The sequence below is a fragment of the Rhinoraja longicauda genome, chromosome 1, assembly GCF_053455715.1.
Source record: "Rhinoraja longicauda isolate Sanriku21f chromosome 1, sRhiLon1.1, whole genome shotgun sequence".
Classification (NCBI taxonomy): Eukaryota; Metazoa; Chordata; class Chondrichthyes; order Rajiformes; family Arhynchobatidae; genus Rhinoraja; species Rhinoraja longicauda.
In genome coordinates, this window is record NC_135953.1 from 42763510 (window position 1) to 42779945 (window position 16436).

The 16436-nt window shown below is 40.4% G+C and overlaps 1 protein-coding gene across 3 annotated transcripts in view; it reads left to right on the forward strand.

Moving 5' to 3' along the window:
• The window catches only part of LOC144591994 (urea transporter 2-like), a 103819-nt gene that overhangs the window by 25485 nt on the left and 61898 nt on the right, over positions 1-16436 (forward strand). Inside the window, exons 1-2 of one of the 3 annotated variants that reach the window (XM_078396124.1) lie at positions 15731-15808; positions 16278-16340. The exons of the other annotated variants lie outside the window; for them this stretch is intronic. The gene's annotated coding sequence lies outside the window, so the exon portion shown is untranslated. Of the gene's footprint in view, positions 1-15730; positions 15809-16277; positions 16341-16436 lie in introns of those variants that run through there. 3 annotated transcript variants of the gene reach the window in all.

Genomic DNA, 16436 nt, shown 5'->3' on the forward strand with positions numbered 1-16436 from the left:
TAACGTGTCCAACCCCTTAATAATCTTATATGTTTCGATAAGATCCCCTCTCATCCTTCTAAATTCCAGTGTATACAAGCCTAGTCACGCCAGTCTTTCAACATACGACAGTCCCCCCCATTCCGGGAATTAACTTAGTGAACCTACGCTGCACGCCCTCAATAGCAAGAATATCCTTCCTCAAATTTGACGACCAAAACTGCACACAGTACTCCAGGTGCGGTCTCACTAGGGCCCTGTACAACTGCAGAAGGACCTCTTTGCTCCTATACTCAACTCCTCTTGTTATGAAGGCCAACATTCCATTGGCTTTCTTCACTGCCTGCTGTACCTGCATGCTTCCTTTCAGTGACTGATGCACTAGGACACCCAGGTCTCGTTGTACGTCCCCTGTTCCTAACTTGACACCATTCAGATAATACTCTTGCCTTCCTATTCTTACCACCAAAGTGGATAACCTCACACTTATCCACATTCAACTGCATCTGCCATGCATCCGCCCACTCACACAACCTGTCCAAGTCACCCTGCAACCTCATAGTATCTTCCTCACACTTATCCTCTGCAGATACTTGGATGTTCAGTTGTTTGATGATGACATTCTTCCTAATATGTCCTTTTGTATTATGGTTTGAGCAATCAGAATTGCCGGCCTTTAATTTAAATGTATTGTGCTTCTAATTAGGTTGTTCCTCCTCTGCCATCATGTAAATCAACAGGAGGCAGCATGACAGTATTGAAGGTTCATTATTATGCAATCAACGCAGAGAGATCTTTGCACATAATGCTCCTTTTGTCTTCTTCAGTGATGTCGGTGCCCATGTTCATACTAGCACAGATGATAGTGAACAACAATAATAAAACCAAAGTCTACTTTTTAATGAATTGACACTTTGTCCATTTCTTACACAGCTATATTTACTAAATTTCCACTTTACTTATTTACTGATGGTTTTGTACTTATACCCATGGTTACAATTTCAAGGGCTTGAATTTTATGCCATGTTGCAATCATGATTTCTCTGTAATTATAAATAAGGTTTTACAGTGAAAGTAGCTGCAAACAGTCAGCTGTTTGTGCTAAAGCACAAAATTCAGAATATAAATACACTGTTGTTGGAAACAATAACCAATATCGCTGGGTGATAAGGAAAGTTATTATAAAAATGTTTATTTTCCACAGTTCCTGGGAAATTAGGTAACATTGTGCATTCAAGTAATTTGGTCCTATTTATCAGCAGATGCACCTAGTCAGATTAGTGTTCATTGAAACCAAAATGTAACTAGAGGTAACTTATGGCAATAAATACTAGGATTTTGATTAACCATAAAAAAGAAGTCATATGTGTCAAATAAGCATGATAGTACCATCATAGTGCATCTACATTACCTTTTACTAAAAATATTGTTTTTCATAAATGTATGTCCACACTGCAATTTGTAAAGTTCATTACACAGTACAACTCCAAAAATGATGTGAAATGCTTTTATGTAATGCAAAATAAAAACAATGAAGAACTGCTGAGGATCATCTGATCATTTAACCTGTCACCTACAGTTGTATCTTATTTATTACAATAGCTGCAAAACCTACCCTCCTGAAACCTCAAGAGATAATGAATCATGTGTTTAATGGTCATATATACCAAAACAGAACAATGAAATCCTTACTTGCAGCAGCACAACAGGTTTCTAAACACAGTACTCAACAGATAACCCAATAAACCAGTTTTTTTTTTTTGGAAAGACTGGGCTTGTAATCACTGGAATTTAGAAGGATAAGAGGGGATCTTATAGAAACGTATAAAATTATAAAAGAACTGGACAAGCTAGATGCAGGAAAAATGTTCCCAATGTTGGGGGAGTCCAGAACCAGGAGCCACAGTCTAAGAATAAAGGGGAGGCCATTTAAAACTGAGGTGAAAAAAAACTTTTTCACCCAGAGAGTTATGAATTTGTGGAATTCTCTGCCACAGAAGACAGTAGAGGCCAATTCACTGGATGAATTTAAAAGAGAGCTAGATAGAGTTCTAGGGGCTAGCGGAATCAAGGGATATGGGGAGAAGGCAGGCACAGGTTACTGATTGTTGATGATCAGCCATGATCACAATAAATGGCGGTGCTGGCTCGAAGGGCCAAAAGGCCTCCTCCTGCACCTATTTTCTATGTTTCTATGTCACCCATTCCTCTCTCCAGAAATGCTGCCTGTCCCGCTGAGTTACTCCAGAATTTTTATGTCTATCTTAAGCTTGTGGATGTCAAGATGATGAGTCATGATAATGATATGCAAATATCTTGACCTTTGTATCAGCTGACTTGGAGGTCAGATGGGGTGCGCATTGTGTAAGCCAAGGCAGGAGGCCATGGTCGGCAGAGATAATAAACATAAGGAATGTAACCCGTAAATATTGTGTCGGTATCATTATTCCACATCAGAGGCGAAGATGTGACATTGGCGACGAGGATATTTTGCATTTTGGATATTTTGGACATTTTGGATTCTGAATCCGTGGCTACGAGCTGGAAAAAGGTTAGAAAAAGGTCATAATGGCAGTCGCTGGGGCTGATTTCTCAGCACTTCGCGGAGTTCCACACCGATCCGACGGGTGATGCGAGTACCGTCAGCGTGAAGTGGAACACTAAGCTGGCAGAATTAGAGGCCTACTCCGACAGTCGCGGAGTCTTTCTTGATGAGAGTACGCCGGGGCAGAAGGCACAGCGGAGAGCGTTGCTTCTCTTCACCGCGGGGCCAGCGGTTCGAGAAATGGTTTAAAACACTCCATGACACCGGAATGAAGGAAGACTATAAGAAAGCCCTTGATACATTGAACAGTCATTATGTGGTGGCGCCGAATGCTACATTTCAATGCCATTTATTCCGCAAAACAACACAGGAAGAGGGCAAGACTGTTGCTCAATTTGTGACGCGATTCAGACAGGTGTCTGTGGCTGCTGATGTGGAAAACCAGATATTGGATCAGGTTGTCTAGCATTGCAGGTCAGACAAGCTCAGGAGAAGGCTGCTAGAAAAATGGGGTGAGTTAATGATGCTTTGTCGATTGCAGCGGCACTGAAAGCTGTTGAGGGACAATTTCACAACATGAAATTCAAAGATTCCAAGACCGGGCAAGTTAACTGGCTGTCCTACAGTAGACCAAGAAGTAAGCCTGAACGTGAGATTGAGTGTTACAGGTGTGGCAACAAGGGTCACATAGGGAAAGATGCATGTTGTCTGGCAAAAGGTAGAACATGTTGGAAGTGTGGAGACAAAGATCATTTTGCAAAGAAATGTAAAAGTAAGGCCAGGGGCAAGACAAGTGATTACAACAAGAGTGAATCTTCCAAGGCAAGGGAGAAAGGGAAGTCCAGTGACAAGATAGACCTTGACAGATAAAGAAGGGTCACGTCCGTCACGTAGAGGGTGATTTTGGAAGTGATGAGGACAATGATGAACCTGGTGAGCATGCTGTTAAAAGGAATTATCCGTTTGCATTGAATGATAGCCATCTCAATAGACAATAGACAATAGACAATAGGTGCAGGAGTAGGCCATTCGGCCCTTCGAGCCAGCACGACCATACAATGTGATCATGGCTGATCATTCTCAATCAGTACCCCGTTCCTGCCTTCTCCCCATACCCCCTGACTCCGCTATCCTTACGAGCTCTATCTAGCTCTCTCTTGAATGCATTCAGAGAATTGGCCTCCACTGCCTTCTGAAGCAGAGAATTCCACAGATTTACAACTCTCTGACTGAAAAAGTTTTTCCTCATCTCCGTTCTAAATGGCGTATCCCTTATTCTTCAACTGGGCCCCTGGTTCTGGACTCCCCCAACATTGGGAACATGTTTCCTGCCTCTAACGTGTCCAACCCCTTAATAATCTTATATGTTTCAATAAGATCCCCTCTCATCCTTCTAAATTCCAGTGTTTACAAGCCTAATAGCTCCAGTCTTTCAACATATGACAGTCCCGCCATTCTGGGAATTAACCGAGTAAACCTACGCTGCACGCCCTCAATAGCAAGAATATCCTTCCTCAAATTTGGAGACCAAAACTGCACACAGTACTCCAGGTTCGGTCTCACTAGGGCCCTGTACAACTGCAGAAGGACCTCTTTGCTCCTATACTCAACTCTTGTTATGAAGACCTACATTCCATTGGCTTTCTTCACTGCCTGCTGTACCTGCATGCTTCCTTTCAGTGACTGATGCACTAGGACACCCAGATCTCGTTGTACGTCCCCTTTTCCTAACTTGACACCATTCAGATATTAATCTGCCTTTCTATTCTTACCACCAAAGTGGATAACCTCACACTTATCCACATTAAACTGCATCTGCTATGCATCCACCCACTCACACAACCTCTCCAAGTCACCCTGCAACCTCATAGCATCTTCCTCACAGTTCACACTGCCACCCAGCTTTGTATCATCTGCAAATTTGCTAATGTTACTTTTAATCCCTTCATCCAAGTCATTAATGTATATTGTAAATAGCTGTGATCCCAGCACCGAGCATTGCGGTACCCCACTAGTCACTGCCTGCCATTCTGAAAGGGACCCATTTATCTCTACTCTTTGCTTTCTGTCTGCCAACCAATTTTCTATCCGTGTCAGTGCCCTACCCCCAATACCATGTGCTCTAATTTTGCTCACTAATCTCCTATGTGGGACCTTGTCAAAGGCTTTCTGAAAGTCAAGGTACACCACATCCACTGGCTCTCCCCGTCAATTTTCCTAGTTACATCCTCAAAAATTCGAGAAGATTTGTCAAACATGATTTCCCCTTCGTAAATCCATGCTGACTCGGAACAATCCTGTTACTGCTATCCAAATGCTCCGCAATTTCGTCTTTTATAATTGACTCCAGCATCTTCCCCACCACTGATGTCAGACTAACTGGTCTATAATTTCCTGTTTTCTCTCTCCCTCCTTTCTTAAAAAGTGGGATAACATTAGCTACCCTCCAATCCACAGGAACTGATCCTGAATCTATAGAACTTTGGAAAATGATCACCAATGTGTCCGCGATTTCTAGAGCCACCTCCTTAAGTACCCTGGGATGCAGACCATCAGGCCCTGGGGATTTATCAGCCTTCAGTCCCATCAGTCTACGCAACACCATTTCCTGCCTAATGTGAATTTCCTTCAGTTCCTCCGTCACCCTAGGATCTCTGGCCACTAGAACATCTGGGAGATTGTTTGTATCTTCCTTAGTGAAGACAGATCCAAAGTACCGGTTCAACTCGCCTGCCATTTCCTTGTTCCCCATAATAAATTCCCCTGCTTCTGTCTTCAAGGGACCCACATTTCCCTTAACTATTTTTTTCCTCTTCACATACCTAAAAAAGCTTTTACTATCCTCCTTTATATTATTGGCTAGCTTACCCTCGTACCTCATCTTTTCTCCCCGTATTGCCTTTTTAGTTATCTTCGTTTGCTCTTTAAAAGAGTCCCAATCCTCTGGCTTCCCACTCTTTTTTGCTATGTATACTTCTTCTCTTTTATTTTTATGCTGTCCTTCACTTCCTTTGTCAGCTACGGGTGCCTCTTACTCCCCTTAGATTCTTTCCTCCTCTTTGGGAAAAATCCCTTTCGGATGAATTGATCCTGCAGCTTCTGCATTATTCCCAGGAATACCTCCCATTGCTGTTCCACCGTCTTCCCTGCTAGGGCCTCCTTCCAGTCAAATCTGGCCAGCTCCTGCCTCATGCCTCTGTAAACTCCAGATGTGACAGTGACAAATATTAATTACAACAGATAGACTACAACATCCACTGTGGATGGCTCGATTGTAATCATGTGTTGTCTTTCCACTGACTGGTTAGCACACAACAAAAGCTTTTTACTCTCCCTCGGTACACATGGCAATAAACTAAACTAACTAACAAAAGGGTGCTGGGGAAATTGAAGAATGATTCAAGAAGGGAAAAGTGAGACCATGAGAAATGATAAGTGACTTGCATGAAAGGGTTCCTAAAATGTGTTATCAATGTGTAAAAGCACGCTGTGGCTAAATAAGGGTTAACAAGGTAAGAAGGAACAACTTCAGGAAAATGTAGATGGTATGATCAGTTGAGCAGAGAAGTGGCAAATGACAATTTGGAGCAGAGAAGTGGGAGGCATTGCATTTACAGTGGTGCAACAAGGCACAATAATCTACAATAAAGGAGAGCATATTGAAGTATGACATTGATCCTTAAGGGTAATAGGACTGGTAGAAAAAATAGTCAAAAAGGCATAATCAGGAATTAAATTAATTTTCACTTGGAGAAGCTCATGAACAACCTGCACATTATTTTAAAAAACAAATAGCGTCAGTTCTGCCTGTTCAAGCGCTTTTATGAAATAGGTCATAAGGTGATAGGAGCAGAATTAGGCCATTTGGTCCATCAAGTCTACTCCACCATTCAATCATGGCTGATCTATCTCTCCCTCCAAACCCCATTCTCCTGCCTTCTCCCCATAACCTTTGACATCTGTACTAATCAAGAATCTATCTGGCCCCATAGCAGAAGCATCCACGTCGCGGGGCTGGAAACTGGAAGTGTTTTCCTGAGCTAATTCTGCTACCACCATCATCTATTGTACAAGTGATGGCTTCCACTGATTGTCACTGGAAGCTTGCGTCCTTTTCAGGACGGACGATAACAGCGATGTCAACATTTGAAACATAGATGATGGACACGAAAGAAGAAGAATCTATCTACCTTTGCCTTAGAAGTATCCATTGACCGCCTCCACAGCCTTCTGTGGCAAAGAATTCTATAGATTCATCACCCTCTGACTCAAGAGATTCCTCCTCATCTCCTTCCTAAAGGAGCATCCTTTAATTCTGAGGCTCTAGTCCTAGACTCTCCCACTAATGGAAACATCCTCTCCACATCCACTCTGTCCAAGCCTTTCACTATTCGCAGTTGTGCAGTAGATACTGTATACTGCAGTGCTGTCGAAGTTGTGGCAATGTAATTTATAAAAGCATTCTGCTTGGCTGTGAGGAAAATACTTAATTTAAATTAATAGATTATGTTTTTTCTTGCCGTAAGACAAAGTGGAATCCTTCAAAACCCAATTACTAGGACTTTCTTTCTGGATATAAAAATGACCTGGACTTGGGTTTAGGGAGTGTAATGCCAAAGTTTTTGGACAACACACAACTTGGAGTAAGTTGCGGAAAGGATAGTAGCAGACCTCGGGAGGAAATGGACTGGTGAAGTTGACGGCCATTTGGCAGATGTAATCTTATATGGAATAGTGATACAATTTAGGTGAAACAAGATGGTAAGGCGGTATTATCTACATAGTTGTATTTTGAGGAGATAAACCTGGGATGCCTATTGAGAGATTTGAGAAGGGCAAATTGACAAGGTGATTAAGAAAATGTTTGAGAAATATGGATTCATTGTGTCAGTTATATTAACTACAAAGTATGCCTTTTCCAGGCACCAGCTTCAGCCAGAGTGTAATGCACAATAATGGATGCCACACACTACAGGGAGGATGTCAAAGCTTTTGACACGCTACAGATGAGCTCCCTGCAGCAAGTTATATGTTCTCCCTGTAGGGAAAAGCAAGTAGAGGGTTGGATTCCTCTGGGTGCAATTAATTGCAAAAAGAGTAAAAGTATAATTACCATTTGTGCCACCTGAATATTCAGAAGATGATTCCAGAAGAACTTTCAAAGGCAACAGGACATCTGGTTAAAAATAACAATTTCTAGGGATATGCTGAGAAAGCATGTGTGAAATGTTAAATTGGACAGTTCTGTTAAAGGGCTGGCATGACACCCTGACTTATTTCCATTGTTTTTGTTTCAATTTCTTCAATTCTAATTCATGGCACAAGAATGCCAAATAGATAGCAAGAGCACATTTTGTTCTCTTCAATATTTAGATTATCCAAGCTTGTCCTGACATTTTGTAATGAGAAACTGACTGAAGTTAAATATTAACACTTTTGCATTAACACATTCATTTTACATTTGCTCACTCACTTATCTCCTGTACTGTACGGTGAGTCAAAGACCAGTATCATGCTTATCTGCTACTAATCGATAAATATCACGTGCTTAAATAAATCTGTATAATTTTAAACAAAGGCTTTAAATATTTCAAGGTCCATTGATGAAATGTTCACTAGTAGAGTACTTTGGACAGTTTGGTATGTCATTTGATCCTGGATCTCAACGAGAATCTCTGTGCAAACTTGGGCAAATAGCACGCCAATATAGAAGCTTGGGCTAGTCTCTTTCTTGATCTGTATTTTTTTAAATACAACCAATGTTTCTGAAAGCAGTTTTTCCTCCCTGATCTTTTATTCCTTTATGATATGTGTCTGTTCAGTATTCACCTTGTTACTTACCACAAGATACATGCAGACTATTTTTGTATGAGTTTCATAAACATTTTATTGACATAACAATCAACGACTGACTAGAAAGTTATTGGAGATGCAACCAATTTTTAGAGCTTTAACATCCAATATCATGTATAAGTATTATGCCTCATACTTCAGAATTCAAATGCTTTCCATTCAGCTGCCCTCATTCAACTGTAACTACAGCATCACACTCAGTGCACCTGTTTCTCCTGACACTTGTTATTACAGCCATCTTCACACCTTACATTGCAGCAGAAAATTGTCAATACATAGCTGATTGGCTTGAAGCCCATTGCAATACCCTGACAATATGAAAACGATTTATTCAACTTAAATTGGTTTCAGAAATCAAGTGTTGTCAATGAGCCAAGGTGAACCCATGCCCATGCAAAAGTCAAAACCAACTGTGCCTTTGCAAGGAGTAAAGAATGCGATCATTCAGAAGTTAGTGAAGCAGCAGATACAAAAGGTTTTCTTTAGGTAACTTTGAAAGGTATGTAGGTATGTAGGTTAATTGGCTGGGTAAATGTAAAAATTGTCCCTAGTGGGTGTAGGATAGTGTTAATGTACGGGGATCGCTGGGCGGCACGGACTTGGTGGGCCGAAAAGGCCTGTTTCCGGCTGTATATATATGATATGATATGATATGAAACAAAGAAGGTGAACTATCATATTCCATTGACTGATAAAGATTGACAAGAAGTGGCAAAGAATTGTTAGCATGTAACTGAGACTTGAACCCTGTACAAAGTTTTTCAAGAAAATGTAACAGATTTACAAAGATAGACAAATTTTCCTATCTTTCCACACTTGAGAATGAACAATGATTTTAGTCCCATGCCTCATTCATTCCTGTATCCATTCAACCACTACCTGACCAATTTTTTAAATGTTGGGATGATCCCAAATGTAACCATTAATTCTGGTGATGCATTCCACAAGCCACAACCAATAGAAGAAAAAAAATCTTGTCCGCCATCTTTAAAGCCTCCCATTTTTCTCCACATTCTAAACCCCTCAGGCCGAATGGCCGACTCCTGCACCTATTGTCTATTGTCTATTGATTCATATGAGAACATTGGATTATCCCCAGTCATTCAGATTGTTAAACATCCCAATCTAATCAGCACATTGTGTTCTTTATCAAAAAATATTTTAGTTTAATTTAGTGATACAGCACCGACTATCAATCACCCATTCACACTAGTTCAATGTTATCCCACTCTCTCATCCACTGTCTACACATTACAGGCAATTTTACAAAGGCCAATTAATCTACAAAACACATGTCTTTGGGATGTGGGAAGAAAATGGAGCACACGGAGGAAACCCATGCAGTCACAGAGAGATTGTGCAAACTCCACACAGAAGTCCACTCCAAAGTCAGAATCAAACCCGGGTCTCTGGAGCTGTGAGGCAGTAGCTCTACCAGCTGCACCACTCTTTGCAAATATATTTCCTGAGCGTTGTACTTCAACCTAAAGTCTATGCCATATTCTTTCTGCAATTTACAGCCTCATGCAAGGTCCTTCACGCATTTTGCAGCCTCATAACTGAACCAATGTGCAAGAAGCTAATGTGTGATATCAATTACTTATAAATCATGCATATGTGTAATTCTGGAGTCAGAGCAATAGATTTGACTATTAACCATCTCTGAAATGGTCTTTTACAAAATAAACGATGTCCCTGCTGGAGATACTTACATCCCCTAAATGAATTGTAAAAAACAATCTTTGAAATCCACCTGAAAATACAGCTTAATTTTTGTCCTTCAGTTTAATTTTTACCCAAAATTTGGCACAATTAACATACCAGCATTTTGTTAATATCACATGTGAAATATTCTTGGAATGGGATTTAACCTCCGACACAAAAGCTGGAATGTTACAATTGAGCCAAAATTGATACATTGTGCTGTGAAATTCCTTTTCTTGGAGAGACATTTCATATTTAAAAACAAAAAAAAATTCTTGGAAGAACATAGCATTACATTAAATAACTTTCAAAGATAAATGTTGCCCTTTAATGAAAATCATTCATTATTTTTGTTAGTAATTAAAATTCTAACTTAAAGCAAGCCATGCCAAAAGTAATAATACTCTTTTCAAAGACCTATAAATTTGATTAATGCTGTATTTTTGCATGGAATCTGGTATGGTTTCATTCTATATTTGGGATAGAATGTATTTCGTAGTCTTCTTATTTCTGCCTGTGGGTAAATGCTCTCATATAGTCAGTGATAGGGTGAAAGTAAAGTGCAAAACTATGAATGAATGGAATATCGTACTGGTCGCAAGGGTATTGCAATCACACCAGTTGAATTCCTCAGGACCACGCCAAGTAAAAAGTGGTTGTGCATAGCAATTCCTCACTTGGTCTTTCTCCAACCTTTCGCTGCATCTGTTCCTGTTTGTCAACTTCCATCAGTATAGCTGGTGACAGAACATCACGTTAGGATGGCAATAGATTTTATAGATTTTATCACAGAAAACCTGTTCTTTGAAGAGCTTGAGTATCACCCTCCCCCTCTTCTCTCATATAACTAAAAATAACTAACTATCCTTAACAGCATTGATGTGCAGAGAGATTTTGGGGTCCAAGTCCATAATTCATTGAAAGTGGCAACATTAGTAGATAGAGTGGTAAAGAAGGCATATAGTTTGCTTGCCTTCATAGGTTGGGCTACCTAATATAAGAGGCAGGAAGTCATAATGCAGCTTTATAGGACTTTGGTTAGGTCAAATTTGGAGACTTTCATGCAGTTCTGGTCACCCCATTACAAGAAGGATGTGGAGGTTTTGGAAAGGTTGCAGAGGACGTTTACCAGAATAATGCCTGGAATAGACAGTATTAGCTACAGGCTGCAGTTGGACAGTCTTGGATTTTTTTCTCTTGAAAGCCAGAGATTGCGAGTAGACCAGATAGAAATATATTAAATTATGAGGCATAGATAGGGCAGACAGTCAGTCACTTTTACCAAGATGGAAATATCTCATACAATGGGGCACAGCTTTAAGGTGACCCAGAGCCAAGTTCTGTACTCTACTCATTCTCCCAGTTGCATTGTATTGTGGTGTAAGGGAAGTGCCTATGACAGTGAAGCAGATTAATGCACTAGAAAGTGTTGGTTAAAAGAAACACCTGGAGCACCTGTGTCTATTGGCCTTGGCAGATTTTTGCAACTTGAATCAAAATTAGTAAGTGCCAATCACTTAAAGAATTACAACATCAAGAAGCCAACCAACAACTAACATAATTTATATTTAAAATATTTTATAATTTATTCTTATAATTTTTTTTAATGATTCTCAAATTAGCTGCACTTTTGAATTTTTAAAAATGTATTGGATCAGATTTGGACCTACCCTATCAATATAGCTTTCAACAACTCTTGATACAAGCATGTACAGCATCATGGATACCATTTTTGATATCTAAGAACTCTTGAAGTCCCTATAAATGAGGAGCAGCAAATCAATTTCAGGCACTAAATACTTACATTTCACATTTATTATATATTAATAGTTTTGTAGCTTTTTTACATTTTTTATTCAGGATGAGAGCATTTGTAGCAAGACCTATGGTTATTGTCCATTCCCCAACTGCCTTTGAGACAATGGTGCTTAGACATCTTCTGGAATCACAGCACACTATCAGTTGAAGATTTTCCACTAATGTCCATTAATGATTTAGATCTAGCAAAAAATAAAGCAACATCAAGATGTTTCCAACAGAGCATGGTATGTGACTTGGATGAAATCAGCAGCTGGTAGTGTTCCTGCATCCCTGAATTTCTTGTCCATATTTTAGAGGTCATAGGTTTGGGTGCTGCTGTTTGTTTGTCATATGTAAGTAACCGCAGTGCATTTTGCAGAGAGTATCCAGGGTGACATTGTTTATGTTATAGGAGCAGAATTAGGCCATTGGGCCTATCAAGCCTACTCCACCATTCGATCATGGCTGATTTATCCATAAGTTAATGAATAGAATAATAATATCTGTGCTTCAAACGATAAAAGAAAAGACTAGTACAAAAGTCTATTTTTTTTTCATGTTGTCAAGAAGTTTAGATACATTGTGCAGTCATATGGTTGAGACTTACTAATTAGCGGCTTACCTAGCTCTGGGAATATTTTCAAATGATGAAACATTTCCCTATAATAATTAAGTCAAAATTCATAGAATGAAAGCCATTGCCCGGAATAAAAGCACACAATACTGACAACATGCATTAGTCAATGATGCTGAATTTTTTAGCCAAGTCTCCAACTGGGTGCACAGGATTAGTTTTATTAATCCAGACATTTTGGATACCTTTGAAAAACTGCTAACTTTAAGGATATGACGTAGTATTTCATTGAGAGTACATTAACACAATTAACCCTTTGCAGAGATCTTAATAATATTTCTATGCTAAAAATGTGAGCTTTTTCTCCCTCTGAGTTTTCTTTTTCAGCTGAGAATCTATATACTAAAACTCTTGTTTGTTTGTTTGTTTGTTTGTTCCTGAACTACAGCCAAAACGGTACATGATAGTGCGATAGGGGAGGGGGGAGGGGAGGGGAGGGGGAGGAGAGGGTGCTGCACCAATGCAGGAGAGGTTTGGGCCCAACGGGTCCACTTGGTCTAGTAATACATTAAAAACAAAGTTCACACTGTGAATGAGTTGATAAATTTTATTCACTGTAAAAAGGATCACTATGACATTCTAGCTGCTTCTCCACTTCACATTTTCATATCTTGAGACTTCACATTGGGAGCCGGGTCCACCCCAAATAACTTCATTTCAGGAGGAAATTGTAACCACATTTTTAACCTGCTTCTTCGGTTTTAATTTCTGATTTTCAGTACCTGCAGTCTTTGAGTTTCATTGACATTTTAATATTTAGTTAAGATGGGATACAGGTAAAGAAACACTGGAAACCTGATATTTTTGTTAAAGTCTTTAGTTGGTTAGAAGTGCTCTGTATATGGAATAAAAGATGATGTTCTATTGTGGGTTAAAATCATGTTAAATATATGAAGTCAGGTCATAGAACATACCTCTACTTCAATTTCTACAGATGTTATCTAACCTGCTGAGTCTTTCCAGCATTTTCAATTTTAATTCCAACATTTCATATTTTTTAAATAGGGCGCTGCCTTACAGCGAATGCAGTGCGGGGGACCCGGGTTCGATCCTGACCACAGGTGCTGTCTGTACGGAGTTTGTACATTCTCCCCGTGACCTGCGTGGGTTTTCTCCAAGATCTTCGGTTTCCTCCCACACTCCAAAGACGTACAGGTTTGTGGGTTAATTGGCTTGGTAAATGTAAAAATTGTCCCTAGTGGGTGTAGGATAGTGTTAGTGTGCGGGGATCGCTGGTCAGCGCGGACCCGTGGGCCGAAGAGCCTGTTTCCGCGCTGTATCTCTAAAGATAGTTTTTATTTCTAATCTAAACTAAACCAGATGACAAGAAGGAATTCTCCTAGCTGCCCTGGTTTTCCAAGGATGGGCTAGTTGGTTGGTTAGTTGGTAACAAAACTGCCATTAGTGCAGGTGGGAAGAGGGAGAATCAGTTGGGAGGGAGGATGTGCCAATGGGCATTTGAGGCAGAATGAATTATTGGAAGTTAATGAGGGAATGGGATGCTGGAATTGTCTGAGATTGCATAGACTCAATGGACCAATGACTTTCTTCCATGACACAAGCAAAAGATAAGAATTATATAACATGACTAGTAACTGGCAGAAACATTACAGGAGATATAATGTAGACACAAAAAATTGAGATGCTGAACTCTTGACTTTTGACCTGACGTTTTAGGTCGGAACCGTTCGTCAGACAAAAGAATAATATACTAACAGCGTGCAATTCCTCTGGGGTTTGGGGTATTTGCAATAATTCTTTTTCTGAGTGCAGGCATGAGCAGTGGGGTCAAAAAATGGATGTGGAGTGGACAGAGACTGATTGTGTTGACTTTTGTGAAATTCGATCCTTATAACAAACTCTTTTAACCTCCTAAAATCTAGGTTTCATTGCCTGTAATCCCATTCCCCTGAATTAACAGAGTAATGATATAGAATCGTAGAAAACTTGAGGCAAGAGGCCACTCAGCCCATTTCTTCTGTTGAAAAATTGCTACCCAACCTAATCCCATCTTCTCGCACGAGGTCTATTACAATGCAGGTCATGGCTTTTCAAGCACAGATCAAATATTGTTAAAATGTTATGAGCTTTTCTGCTTAAACTATCCTTTCAGGCATTGAGCTCCTGACAATATCCTTCCTTCAATTAATCAATGTAGCTTACAAAAGCATTGAAGGAGGGTCTTTCTGTTACATGGATGACTCCAGACCTGTGGAGGAAAATAAACCTATCTGTCATTGTTGTTACTGGGTACTTAATAACCATTGTGGTTATGCACTAGTTTTGATTATACCCTGGTGTAATCGGATTGTGAAAAGGTTATATTATGGAGAGGTAATATTTATAGATGTATTTGTTGATCTCAGTAGGCATATACTGTAGTTAGAACATTAGATTGTTGGAGAATGATACTGTGGCAGAGAACCAATCCCTTTCCAAACTTTTTCACCCAGAGAGTTGTGAATCTGTGGAATTCTCTGCCACAGAAGGCAGTGGAGGTCAATTCACTGGATGTTTTCAAGAGAGAGTTAGATTTAGCTCTTAGGGCTAACAGAATCAAGGGATATGGGGAAAAAGCAGGAACAGTGTACTGATTTTGGATGATCAGCCATGATCGTATTGAATGGCGGTACTGGCTCAAAGGGCCGAATGGCCTCCCCTGCACCTATTTTTCTATGTTTCTATGTTTCAAACTACAACATTGATTGACTCAGTTGCTTTAGACAATCACAATAAAACTTTATTAGCCAAGTATGTTTTACAACATACGAGGAACTTCATTTGCCATACAGCCGTAACAATAAAAAGCAACAGAACACACAAAATACATTTTAACATGAACATCCACCACAGTGACTCCTCCACATTCCTCACTATGATAGAAGGTGAAAAAAAAGTTAAATCTCTCCCTTCTTTGTCCTCCCGCTGTCGAAGGCTCTAACCTTCCGTTGACGGGATGATCTTGACTCCCGTAGCCGGCGGCGAGCCTTCCTCATCGGGGAGATCGAGCTCCTGCATTGGGGGAGGGGGGATCTCAGCTCCCCCGCGCCGGCGATCTACCCCGGGTCAGGACCAGTCGAGCCTCGTGCAGCTTTTGGAGCTCCCGACCGGTCTCAACCTGAGACTGCGAGCTCGTGATGTTAAAGTCCGCAGGCAAGGGATCGCAGGCTCAGATGATGTCCACGCCCCCGCGGGGACTCAAGGTCAGTCCCAGGCAAGACCTCCAGCTCCGTGATGTTAGGCCGCAGAGCGACCAGAGATACGATCCGGAAAACAATCGCATCTCCGGCAAGGTAAGAGATTGAAAAAAAGTTTCCCCCGACCCCCTCTCCCACCCCCCACATAAAACAAACCAGAGAACATTTACACAATCTTTTAAAACTTACCAAAAATAACAAAAAGAGTTTGAAAAGGACAGACAGACTGTAGGCAAGGCAGCCATCGTGTGGCGCCCCCTGGTACATGCGTGAACTAATTTGCTACAGAACATAATCTCACCAGCTGCAAAGTGTTCTGGTAGAAAGAATATTGTTCATTCACATTTCACACTGTTCCATCATACAAATTATTATTTAATATAATTTTGCTTCAGTTACGGAATCTCCCGCAGAAAAACAGAGTCATGAACTAATTTCATCAGAATGTTTCTGAACACATATTGATTTTTTTGGTGGGGTAGGGAAAGGTACTATTTTGGTCAAACTTTTGAAATGATGATCGCCAGTGTTGAAGCTGATCTTATGAGATCTTTTTGTTTTCAAGCAAACTCGATTCACAACAAGTGCTGGAAACTCTGAGCAAGTTAGGCAGTGGCGAGAGGAAAAAGTAAGTTAATGACCTGGCATTTGTGACGTTGCCCTGTTGCCACATTAATCTCTGCCCTTTGCCGTGCATTTACTTGGTATGTATTAGTAAAACCAA